The 13101-nt window shown below is 41.2% G+C and overlaps 1 long non-coding RNA gene and 1 other non-coding gene across 5 annotated transcripts in view; both read right to left on the bottom strand.

Annotated features, from left to right (window-relative positions):
• Positions 1–13101, bottom strand: part of LOC113596708 (uncharacterized) — a 128472-nt gene that overhangs the window by 85163 nt on the left and 30208 nt on the right. For all 4 annotated transcript variants that reach the window (XR_008294464.1, XR_003417509.2, XR_008294463.1 and 1 more), the window contains 2 exons: positions 10280–10343; positions 8255–8567 (listed from right to left, as the gene is read on the bottom strand). This is a non-coding gene — a long non-coding RNA (uncharacterized LOC113596708). The remainder of the gene's footprint in view (positions 1–8254; positions 8568–10279; positions 10344–13101) is intronic.
• On the bottom strand, positions 1881–1965 carry TRNAQ-UUG (transfer RNA glutamine (anticodon UUG)). The gene has a single exon. It is a non-coding gene; the product is annotated as a tRNA-Gln (tRNA).

The following is a 13101-nucleotide window of genomic DNA, read 5'->3' as shown; positions in this document are numbered from 1 at the left end:
CGGGTCTCAATTCAAGCCGTCACCTCCTCAGAAAGACCTTCCCAACCATCCTGCCCAAGCAGCCCACCCATCCTTTAACCTCTGTCTCATTGCCCAGTTTTATTTCCTTCATAGCATGCATTAGTACCTGAAATTATCTCCTTCATTTGTTTGGTTCTATGTTGTGGTCTTTTCCTGGACTGTAAGCCCTGTAAGACTTCATCCATCTTGCTCTCCACTCTTTCCCCAGTGACTACCTAAGTACTGCATATAGTAGGCAGTCAATAAGTGGTTGTTGTAGGACCCAATGAGTGGCCCCGTAAGACTAGAGCTAACTCACATCTGCTAGGGCTGGACACGGATTCTTTCCCAGGCCCCAGGGCAACTGGATCTGTTTCAAGAGAATGGCAATCTGTCACAGGACAGATTATCTATCTCTGGTTAAGAATACAGGCTTCTTGGGGCGTGTGGGTGGCTCGGTGGGTTAAGCATCCAACTCTTGGTTTCAGCTCAGGTCATGATCTCATGGTTCATGGGTTCGAGTCCTGCATCGGCCTCTGTGCTGGCAGCATGGATGGAGCCTGCTTGGGATTCCCTGTCTCCCCCGCCCCTCCCTCTGCCCCTCCCCTGCTTGTGCACTCTCTCTCATTCTCTCTCTGTCTCTCGCTCAAAATAAATAAACATTTATTAAAAAAAAAAAAAAGAATACAGCCTTCCTGAGTTCAAATCCCAGCTTTGCCATTCATCAGCGGTGTGACCTTGGGCAGGACGCTACACTTTCTAACCCTCTGTTTCCTTGTCTATAAAATGGGAAAAATAAAGGTCTCTTTCTCCTAGGATTGGTGCAAAGATTGAAATAATAAGCACAAAACACTTAGAGTGGTATTCTATATTTAAACATAAAAACACTTAGAGTCAGTTCTGTGTGTTTGTTGTTTGCCGTTGTTATGATACATTGTTTCACTGAGTAAGAACTTTCCTGGGGAAGGTGACCTCACTGCAAGATGTGAAATCCCACTGCCTCCTCAACCATCTACCCTGGGATAGGAAAAGCAGTCCCGCGGAACTTTCTACCAGGGACTTTTTCTCCAAAAAGCTATTTCCCTCCAATGCAAATAAATCTGATTTTATCTTGAACCCAAGCAGAGAACTACCTATGTAGTAGTAACCTTTAATAGCCCAGAACAATATAATTGCTACTTCTTAGCATTCTCTTCTCCAGGGTAAATAATACTAATGCCTTGAATGCCTACTCGCTTTTCCCACTTTCTGATCTCTTACATTCATTGTTCTCAATTTGGAAAGAGATCTAAATGAAGAGAAAGGACTGCTGCTGTTGTCATAGCAACGGCAAAGGGACAGACAACCCAGTTGGGATGAAATAAGAAAAGTCGAGTTGTTTATGTTTTGTTTTTTCCATTTTTCTTTCTGATTGAAAACATTCCATTGCTTTGAAATGGAGGCACGTGGCTGACACTGTCAGTCTTACCCAGTGCCTCCTGATTCTTCCCTCCCCACCACCTGACAGAGAGGGGGACCTGTCAGAGTGTGATGAGAGAAGGTGCTTGGGGACATCTCTATTGAAAAGCATCCCCTGTTTTATCACCTTTAAGGCTGAGTTTTGTGTTCATCCAACACAGTACACAGCCTCTCTCCCTACTTTCTGTCTTGGTTTGCATTACAGGTGGGTACCTGCCTATTCCCCAGCTACACTGATAAATTCTTCAAGATCAGGAACAGGGCTTATTCCCTATATTCAAAAAAAGATTTAAAAAAAATTTTTTTAAACTATTTTATTTATTTTTGAGACAGAGAGAGACAGAGCATGAGCAGGGGAGGGGCAGAGAGAGAGGGAGACACAGAATCCGAAGCAGGCTCCAGGCTCTGAGCTGTCAGCACAGAGCCCGACGCGGGGCTCGAACCCACAAACTGCAAGATCATGACCTGAGCCAAAGTCAGACGCTCAACCGACTGAGCCACCCAGGCGCCCCACCAAAAAAAGATTTTTTAATCACACAAATAAAAGAGCAGTTGTACAATAACTCGAACAATCTACACACACACACCCCTTCATTTCATTTACATTGAATCGAAATGCTAATACTTGAGTTTATTTTCTCCACTGTATTTCATGTTTTCTACGGTTGTCTGTCTTAATTTTTCCCCCTTTCCCTCCTCTAACTTTTGTGGGATTGATGAAGTTTTCTTTGCTCAACTTTTCTACTTGTAGAGTGCCTATATCTATATATCTCCAAATATATAGAGAATACTTAGATACAAGTTTAAACTTTATTTTTCTCTCCACAGGGATAGTTAATCAATGTTTATACCCTCCTTCTGATGACACCCTTAGCTTTCATTTGTCCCCCCAGCTCTCCAATCCCACTCCCCGTGTGGAAAGCATCTGGGGTTTTTACTCTAAATTGTTGCCCTGTTTGCATTACCCATCAAAATTTGTACCCTTAAATGTTTGTTGTGTTATCACTGTGCCTTTTTCAGGTCCCAGATCTTCCTTTCTCTTTGAATGTCCATTTTCATTTTTGCTGAAGTACATTCTGAAATAATGCTTTCAGAGAAGGACTCTCAATGATAAAACTCCTAAATATCTGTAGAGAGGACAAATGTCTTTACTCTCCCCACACCTGACTGATAGTTCAAATGCAGAATTTCAGGTTCAACACGAGTTTCTCAGAATTTCGAATTCTATTTTCTCTGAGGATCCGAGAAGTCTGATGCTAATCTAATTCTCTTTTCTCTATTGGAAATCTCGTTTCTTCCCTTCTGGAAGTTTCAAGAATGTTCTCTTTATCTTTGGGGTACTAAAGTTCACCTAATGTATCCTAGTGGGTTTTTATTGTTATTATCGACCCTGCTCAGCACTCTGTACATCTGTCTTCAGCTCTGGGAGATGCTGTTCTACTGCTTCTGTTATCTGCCCCCCCTTTCATTCTCTATCCCCTTTTAGAACAGCTAGTCAATACACTGTGTGACTGTAAGGACCATCTTCCCTTTTAATCTGTCTCTTATGCTTTGCACTTCTGGATCCTTTATTCCATGTTCTGCAAGAGTCCCTTACTTCCGGTTTTCTAATTCAGTCTTCAGCCCTCTTATTGACTCGAGTTTTGTCTTACAATCCTACTTTAAAATTTCAGGGCCTCTGATTTCCCATTTTTTTTCTTGGTGGCTTTCTATGGTTCTGAGAGATTCCTGAATCTCTCTGAGGAACTCCTACTAAGGCCAATCTTTTCTTCCTTCCCTCTTTAATCCTTTCTCAGAAGTTAGTTTCACTGTTTGGTGGTTTCGATACCTCTCTTGCGATGTTGGTTTTTCTCACGTGTCTGGTGGGTTTTTTTCCCCTTGTATTTTGCAGGCGAGGGTTTTGAAGGAAAATATTTGGCAGGTAGACTAAATTTCTTCAGCTCAGGTAAGATCTCTAGTTACCTGGCGGCAAATTCAGGTTTTGATCATAAAAGCTCTCCCTTGGGTGATTTTGCAGGCTAGAGGTAGGGCAGTGACACGTGGTGGCATGGTAGACTTCAAGGTGGTTCCCATGGTCCCTGCCTCTTGGCATTCAGGTCTTTTCATTACCCTATCCCACTGGGTGTGGTGACTGACTTCCACCCAATAGGATATGACAAGGTGATGGCTCCCCTGACGATGTCACATAATGTTAAGACTCTTTCATGCTAGCAGACTCGGGGTCTTTCTCCTCTCTCTCCATTACTGGGTTTGAAGAAACAAGCTGTCATAAATCCCACCGCCACAAGGAAATGAATTCTGGCAACAACCTCAGGGACCTGGGAACAGAACCTTCCACAGTCCAGCCTCTAATAAGAAGCAAGCCGTGGCTGATGACTTGATCGCAGCCTTGTGAGACCCCAGACAGAAGACCAGCTGAGCTATGCCCAGACTCTTGACCCACAGAACCGGTAAGAAACGTGTATGTGTGTTAAGCTGCTAAGTTTGTAGTAGTTTGTTATGCAGCAGTAGATGCCTAACATAGTGTTTGCCCTCCCGATGTAAGGACTCCCTTCTCTTCTTGGGGACATTGGTTAACTGGGTGTGTTAGCCCACTTCTCAATCCTCAGTGACCACTTGGAGAGTTTCCTTCTAGGAAACACACACACACACACACACACACACACACACACACACTGTAAACAGGTGTACTTTCAGCTTATCCTGGGGGCTAAGCCTAGAATCAAGAGTTCCAAATCCTTTTTTGCTATACAAAACAGTCAGACTACAGCACAGTCAAATAAAAAGGAGTGGCCATTTTCATGGTTGAAAATAGATGCAAAATTCCTAGATAAAATATTAGTGAATAGGATTCAACAAAACATAAAAGAATAATAAATCAGGAGCAAGTAGGATTCATTTCAGAAATGCAAAGACAGCTTAGTATTAAGAAGATTTAAGAAATTATTCATCAGCTTCATCAGAGAATTCAGTATATGATAAGGTAACATTTCAGTTTGGTGGTTAAGTTATAAATTATTAAGTAAATGGTGTCGAGACCGCTGGCTAGCCTTTTGAGTGAATACTTCTTCTAGATCCTCTGTTCATCTTTTATATCATAACAAATCTCAAAAGGACAAAAAAATTTTAAGTAAAAAAAAAAATTACTTGAAACAAAGATGGATTTTAAAATAAATTCAGAATGGGAAATCTTTCCAACTGTGGCACAAAATCCAGAGGCCATACAGATAAATAAATTGACCTCATAAAAAAATTTCAATGTCTGCACAGCAAAAAAATACAAACCGGTGCATCTGGTCATCTATTTTGGGAGGAAAGAGAAGGGAACTGAGGTGTAAATATATGTAAACCCAATGAGCAAAGAGAATGGCCTGGCCTAAATGGAGAGTGATTGATACATCAGAGAAAAGGTAGGTGCATATTGGAAGTACACAGAGGCTGGTATATTCCTATTCATTACAGAGCATCCACCACGGACAAAGCATTATACACTTTAGGGGACAAAATGCTCATCCGCTTGACATCAGTCAGTATCTGTCATAAGCCACCCTAGTCCTGGCACAATGGGTGCATCCAATAACTGACCCACACACTCGGAAGGGTCATCCACGCATCAAGACTATCTGTAGGGTCAGCTGAGGTCTCTTTTTAAAATTTTTTTTTAATGTTAATTTGTTTTTTGAAAGAGAGAAAGAATAAAAGTGGAGGAGGGGCAGAGAGAGAGGGAGACAGAATCCAAAGCAAGCTCCAGGCTCTGAGCTGTCAGCACGGAGCCAGACGTGGGGCTCGAACTCACGGACCGTGAGATCAATACCTGAGCCGACGTTGGATGCTTAACCGATTGAGCCACCCAGGCGCCCCAGCTGAGACTGCGTCTTAGCTCAATTTCTCCCTGTGCCCAATTCTGCTTTCCACCTGTCCTTCTGGTGGGTCCCAGTAACGTGCTCTAAAAAAGCCCTTACCCATGACTCTGCCTCAGAATCTGCTTCCTGGGGACCCCAACATACAGCACACACTAATGACATTGAAGAGTAACTATTTCCACACTCTGGCTAACAGCGGGATACATATCACTCTTAATTCCTTCCAGTTTGACATGCCAAAAGTAGTATCTCTTTGTTGCTTAAATTTGGAGGAACATAGACTCTCCCATATGCCCTATCAGCATTAAGAGTACACACCGAAGCACATTTCAGGAGGGCAACTTGCCAAAAATAAAAATTGAACATTATGTATACCCTTTTTTAACTCGATGTGTTTTTAAAATTTTTTAATATATACTTAAAGGTAATTGTAGATTCACACAAAAGAATACAAAGAGATCCCGTGTACTCTTTACCCCAGTATCCCCAGTGATAATATTTTGCAAAACTAGAGTCCAGTATCACAGTCGGGATATCGGCATTGAGGTTGAGATTTCCCTTCTTACTTGTACGTGTGTGTGTGTGTGTGTGTGTGTGTGTTTAGTGCTATACAATTTCACATTTGGACTCACCTATCCCCATTAGGATTCACCACCACAATGAAGATACACTGCACAGTTCCATCACCACAAGGATCATCTCTGTTGCCTTTTTTGACCCGCCCTACCTCTCCCCATGACTCTCCACATCCTATCCCACCCCATCCCCTGGCAATCACTGGGCTGTCTTCCATTTCTAAATTGTGTCACTTACAAACGTTATATATAAAGGGAATTACATAGCATGTAACCTTTTGGGATTGGCTTTTTTCACCCAACATAATTCCTTAGTTTCTTCCCAGTTGTGTAGTCTATTCATTTTTTTTAATTTTTAAATTTTTCTCATTAAAAAATTGTTTAATGTTTATTTATTCTGAGGGAGAGAGAGAGACGGAGTGTGAGCAGGGGAGGGGCAGAGAGATAGGGAAACGCAGAATCTGAAGCAGGCTCCAGGCTCCGCGCTGTCAGCGCGGGGCTCAAACTCATGAACTGCAAGGATCATGACCAGAGCCGAGGCGGACACTTAACCAACTGAGCCACCCAGGCGCCCCTGTATCCTGTTCCTTTTTACCGCTGGGGTGTATTCCATGGCTTGGAATGCAAAGCAAACCAGAATCTGCTTACCCATTCACTTGCTGAAAGACATCTGGGCTGTTTTTAATCTAGCAATTCAAGATCTAGACATCTAACCCTCAAATACAATGACTCAAAGGCAAAGAAGTGTTTACAATATTCCTCCCCCCCCTCCCCCCCCCACCCTGCAAACTGGAAGAAATCAACATTCATCAGTAGGGACCTACTTAAACAAACTGCATTAATTCACCTAATGTATGTGTGCCCATACAGAGATATGCCATGTATATAATCGAGTTACAGAAGAGGAAATACATTATGCTCCTTATGTGGTTTGGGTTTGTGTGTTTGTTTTTTAAGTGTCACTGACAGCAAAGAGAGCAGAGAGAACTTTGTGCTCACGTTTCAGTTAATGCCATTCTGTAAATTCTATATTCCTGTCCAGTAATTATCTCCTCACATTTATTTCATCCTGTTGCCTTGGGTAGGCCCTCAGTAGCATTGTAATCATTGGTAGTTAAAGCAGGCATCCGTGTGTTGCTTCTTACTTTAATGACAATGTTTCTAAAGATTCACCATTAAGTGTAACATTTGCTGTATATTAGCTCAGGGAATATAGTCGATGGTATTGTAACAGCATTGCATGGGAACAGATGGTAGCCCCATAGCATAATGTATACAGTTGTCAAGTCACAATGTTGTACTAATGTAACATCGCGTGTCACTTACACTTCAATAAAAAAATATTTGCTGTATATTTATGGTAGATACCCTTTATGACTATTTCTATTTCTATCTAGAAAGGATGTTGCATTGTAGCAACCATCTCCCCAGTACCCATGGAATGGTTTCCCCCCTTTAATCCCTAAATACAGTAAGGTACATTGATATCTCCATTGATTCCCCAACTTGAATTTCTCAGATAAATCCTACTTGATCAAGATCTATTATTCTTTTAATACCCGACTAGATTCAATTATCTGGTATTATTTAGACTTCTGGCCTCTACATTCATAAGTGAGATTAGCCTGTAATTGTAGTTTCTTGTCTTGAAATCAGAAATAAACTAGCCTTACAAAATAAGATTGGTGGGTCCCTGTGTTTTTCTAAGCTCTGAAATATAAGATGTGAGCGAGCTCCCCTCCGAGATTTGGTAGAACTTGACTTACAACTACAAAAGGCTTGAGTATTGGGTGATAGGGAGGGAGGGGCATATTGGTAGATGGGCCTTTAACCACCATTTTTATTTTTTGTATGTGTTTTCTATTGGCTTTCTTGGACCAATTTTTGGTAACTTATAATTTCCTTGACATTTGTGTCCATTTTATCTAGGTTTTCAAATGGATTGGCATGAAGTTATATGGCTGGATCATATCATTCATACATTTATTATGTGAATTTGCTATGTATGCTCTATTACATCTTTTAAAAAATCTTTTCAAAGAAAAGAAGGGAAAAGGGAGCCTAACAATTTAAACCACGTGGATAATTCCTCTTGTTATTCCAGTTAAAGAAGTTATGCCTCACACGAGCTGCTATCCACGCAGTCAGTCCGTTTCTACCTTTGAGCATCTCGCTCTGAGGGTAATTCAATAGTTTAAAGACATTTTTCATATAAGTCGGCCATGAACCAAAAAAATAACGATGGGATTCAAAGCCGAAGAAAAATCGTTAGATTTTTGCAAGAGCATATCTACCTCCAACATCAGCCCAGCTTACGAAAGAATTTCTCCGGCAACTTTCCTTATTTGCGGTTCTTACCTCACTCTCTGACTTCAGCTAGGATGCTGCACGAAGAAGTCTCCTAATTTTAAGAATCTCCTCTGTGTCCGTGCCCTCTCGTCCTGCATCATATCACGTGTGTCTTCTCTCTTTGCCTTCATCATACGTGCAGGAAGTTGGTATGTGCGTATCATTCTTTCAGAAACTCCAGCTTTGGGTTTTATTGATCATCTCAACTATTGTTCTTTGTTTGTTTCATTTATTTCTGCTTTTATTTTTATTAACATGATCCATCCATTTTATTTGAGCTTATTTCATGCCTGTTTTCTTGTCCCCTGTTGCTGGAGTTCGTCTGGGATTTCAAAATGGAAATGAAGCAGTCCTTAATAAAAAAATAATAATAACAGAGCACCTGGGTGGCTCAGTCGGTTAAGTGTCCAACTTCAGCTCAGGTCACGATCTCACGGTCTGTGAGTTCAGCCCCGCGTCGGGCTCTGTGCTGACAGCTCAGAGCCTGGAGCCTGCTTTGGATTCTGTGTCTCCCTCTCTCTCTGCCCCCCTCCCCGCTTGCACTCTTTCTCTCTCTCAAAAATAAATAAACATTAAAAAAATTAAGCTTAAATAATAATAATAGTAAGGAGTTGGGGGGGAGTAGGCGTGCCTGGGTGACTCAGTCGGTTAAGTGTCCAACTCTTGATCTCAGCTCAGGTCTTGATCTCAGGGTCTTGAGTTCAAGCCCCGGGTTGGGGGCTCCAACCCGAGAACATACATTAAAAAAAAAAAAAAAGTACGTGCATTCTGAACCAGCAATTTCACATCTCTGCATCTGCACTAGAGAACAATTCACACATTTGTCCCAAGATGCTATATAAGAATTATCTCTTCACGTTATTGTTTATAACAAAAAGGAAGAGCCTAAAAGCACATCGATAGGAATATAACTTACTAACCCATGCTATACTGAAATAGAATAGTACACAGCAGAGAAAAAGAGAAAAGTAGAGCTTCATGAATGCTGCCTTGTCTCTTTTTCTGTCCAAACAGCTATCCAGTTGCCTTTAAGCCACTTACTGAAGAGTCTCTTCTCTCACCACCTGGGTATGCTATCCTGGTAACATGCTAAATCCTCATCCGTTCTGGGATCCGTATTTCCACACTTTATTCCATGCCATCGAGCTATCAGTGCACCCCCTCGGTCTATGTTCTGTCGTTATAAATTTTGTTGTTTGATAATGTATTTTAATATATAATGGAGAAGGTTACTTCTCATTACTCTTCTTCTAGAGAATGTCCCTGGTAATCACTACCAGTTCTGAAAAAAAAAAATGCTATTGAAATTTTGATTGAAATTGCATTGAATTTATAGATTTATCTAGTGAAAATTGACATCTCTACAATTTTGAGTCTTCCTATTCAAGTGCAAGGTTTGACACTCCATTGATTCAAATCTTCTTTTATGGCTCTCAATAGAGGTTTATAGTTTTATTCATATAGATCCTTCACAATGCTTGTTAAGTTTATCCCTAGATATTTATGGCTATTGTCTCACAAGAATATGGAATTCAGTATTTCCAAAACTGAACTTTTAATCTACCTCGTCACATTCTGTTCCTTTGCCAGATCCTCCCCGGTGCTATTGGGGCACCTGTATTCACCTGGTGCCGTTGTCCAGCACCTGAGTCATTCCTGAGTTCTCCTTCGACCTCACGTCCAACTCCTGACCAAATCTAAGAATACCATATCTCAACGCCTTGACCTCTCCTCATCTACACTATCAGTCTCCTTGTCCACGCCAAGCCACCATCTTAACTCATTACAATAACGCGATAACTATTTTATGTTCTCTCTTCTTCTTCCATTCTTTACACAGCAGCATTTTTTTAAAAGGTAAATCACTCTCATGCTTGAAAACCCCAGTGGCCTTGCATTACACTTAGATGCAATTCAACGTCCTTAGCAAGGCCAACAGGGCTGTAAATGATCTGGCCTGTACCATCAATCACTTCAACCTTAAATATCCCACCACTGTCCTCATTCATGACACCCAAGCCCCAGTGGACTTACCTCGGTTTTTGAAATTACTGATGGTGGTTGATTAGGTCATCATGTCTATTTCTTCACTTCCTCCCTGTAACAGAATTAGACATCTTAGTCTCATTGCTACTGGAATCGGCCATGTGATTTGCTTTAGCCAACACAATGTAAGTAAACAGTGCAAACAGAGGCTTTAAATGGACAGGCACAGTTTGGCTTGGCTTTCTGTCATCTGGCAGGAGAGCACTCTAATTAGCTGTTGGTCTCACATGGAGACATGAGTGGAACAGACCTGAGCCCACCCTGTATGCAAAACTAGCATTCACCAGCGATAGACACTCTTGAGCAGAACAATAGGTATTTATTTTTTTAGGCCACTAAGACCTGGGAGCTATTTGTTACACAGCATTCATCACAGCAATAGCTAACTAATGCACCAGTTCTCTCCTACCTCTGCGACTTTGTTTAATGTATGTCCAATTCTCTAGACTGTAAGTTTCATGAGGGTTAAATCTGTGTCTATTCTGTGTCCCTCTATATCGCCAGAGCCTGGCATAATACTCATTATGTGGTAGTGGCTAAATAAATGTTCATGAAAAATAACTATGGTAAACTTTTCATGGTAAATACTATCTCTGATTTTATTAAACTTTGCAACATTGCTTAGGTATATAATTGCTTTTTAAAAATTTTTTTTAAATGTGTATTTATTTTCGAGAGAGAGAGTGAGACAGAGTGTGAGTGGGGGAGGGGCAGAGAGAGAGGGAGACACAGAATCGGAAGCAGGCTCCAGGCTCTGAGCTGTCAGCACAGAGCCCGACGCGGGGCTCAAACTCATGGACCGTGAGATCATGACCTGAGCTGAAATCGGACGCCCAACTGACTGAGCCACTCGGGGGCCCCCCCAGGTGTATAATTGTTGTTAACTGCTCTGTTGCCGGTCATTTCACTGAGCTCTCCTATTCTTACTAATTACCTTCCAGTTGATTCTTTTGGGTTGTCTATAACCAAAAGCGTATCATCTGCGGTGGCAGTCTGTTAAACTGTGGTCCCAACAAACCACGCCTCTTGGTATTCACATTCTTGTGTAGTCCCTTGCCATTGATTCTGCACTGGGCCTGTGACTTCCTTTTAATCAATGGACTGCAGTGGAGATGGCACTCCACTGTGCCAAGAATTAAGGAGGCCTAGAAGGTTCTACTGTTGTGCTTTTGTGAGTCTGGATCTACCCTGTAAGAAGTCTGGTTCCCCTGCTGGAGGGACCACATGGAAAGAGAGAGGAGAAAGAACCACTCCAACTGGCAGAATCTTGAGCAAATAAAAGGGTTGTTATCTTAAGCCACAGAGTCTTGGTGTGGTTTGTTACACATCAATAAATAATTGAAACATCTGTAAATAACAACGTTGGCCGGGGGGGTGGGGGGAGGGTGGTAAGAGAGAGAGTGAGAGAGAGAGAGAGAGAGAGAGGGAAACAGAATGTTAACTATAGAGAACAAACTGACGGTTCTGAGAAGGGAGGTGGTGGGGAGATGGGTGAAACCAATGCTAGGGATTAAGGAGTGCACCTGCTGTGATGAACACCCAGTGTATGACCGTGTTGAATCTCTAAACAGTACACCTGAGACGAAGGTCATACTGTATGTTAACTAACTGGAATTAAAACAAAAACTTCAAAAAAAATAGATTTGAATTTAAAAACAACAACAGCTTCGTGTCCTGAATTGAAACTATCATGCTACTCTACACTCCTGTCTAAGTGCGTTGGCTGCTTCTTTGATCCTATTTTGTAATCCATCTGAAAAACATTATGAGTCTTAGTATTTGCTAAAGACAGTAAAATTTGGGGAAAAGTCATCAAAATACTCATATCCGTTATTTCCTGAGCATGATATGATGGGAGGAGGGACCTTCAATTTCCACTGTATGTTTCTGTTATTTTTAAATTTTATATATAACATTTATCACCTAAAAAGATATTAATAGTGGTGACTGTAGGTGTCATTTTTTTTCCCTTCCCTTTCATGTTTTACTGTGAAGAAAAACGACTTTTTTTGCTATGTGTATAAAGGTGCGTGAATTTTACATATTTTGTCGTGTTGGGTACATGTCCATTTTTGTAATGTAACCAAATGTTTAATATCAGCATTGGACTTTGAAATTTACTAAATGTGTTTTTGCATTTGTCTAAATTGTATGGTTTTTCTCCCTTGATTTATTAACATGGTAATTTAGATAACCTAATATTGAATCATCCTTGCATTATTGATTCTCCGGGTAAAAGAACATTCCTCTTTATGCAGTAGGGGGTCTGCCACAGGTGGATCCCATGAGGAAGGATGAGGGCTTGAGCGAGAAGCAAATCAGTGCCTCCAGGCGCTTCCAGATGGCCCAATAGATAAGGAGTCCCCTTGCCCACAATGCAAGCATCTTCTGCATTCTTTCAGGAAAACTCAGTTGTCCTTATGTATTCCCATGACAAATCCCCTGTGATCATAATCCACTTTCACTGCCTGAGCCAGTGATTTTCAGTTGCACTGGAAGACCCACACTGATCAATCCAGACAACCAAACAGTTGAGGCAAACAGCATGAAAGAGAGGTAGGAGGCTGAGTAAAAGAGAAACTAACACCAAATGAAGTAAAGTTAACACGGGAATCCAAAGAGAACTCGGACGTAAGTATAGTTAATGAATGTACTAAGAGCTATTTAAGTCGATGTCACATTCTTAAATCAAAATTAGGCTGCCAACCATAAAAATAAGCAGAACTCTTGGAAATTTAAATAATGGCTTGCTAAAATTAAAAACTCGGCATCAAAGCTGAATAACAGGACAAACACATACGAAGACCAAT

The sequence above is a fragment of the Acinonyx jubatus genome, chromosome E3, assembly GCF_027475565.1.
Source record: "Acinonyx jubatus isolate Ajub_Pintada_27869175 chromosome E3, VMU_Ajub_asm_v1.0, whole genome shotgun sequence".
NCBI lineage: Eukaryota > Metazoa > Chordata > Mammalia > Carnivora > Felidae > Acinonyx > Acinonyx jubatus.
The sequence above is the reverse complement of the archived record's forward strand: the minus strand, read 5'-3'. Positions and strand labels throughout refer to the sequence as shown.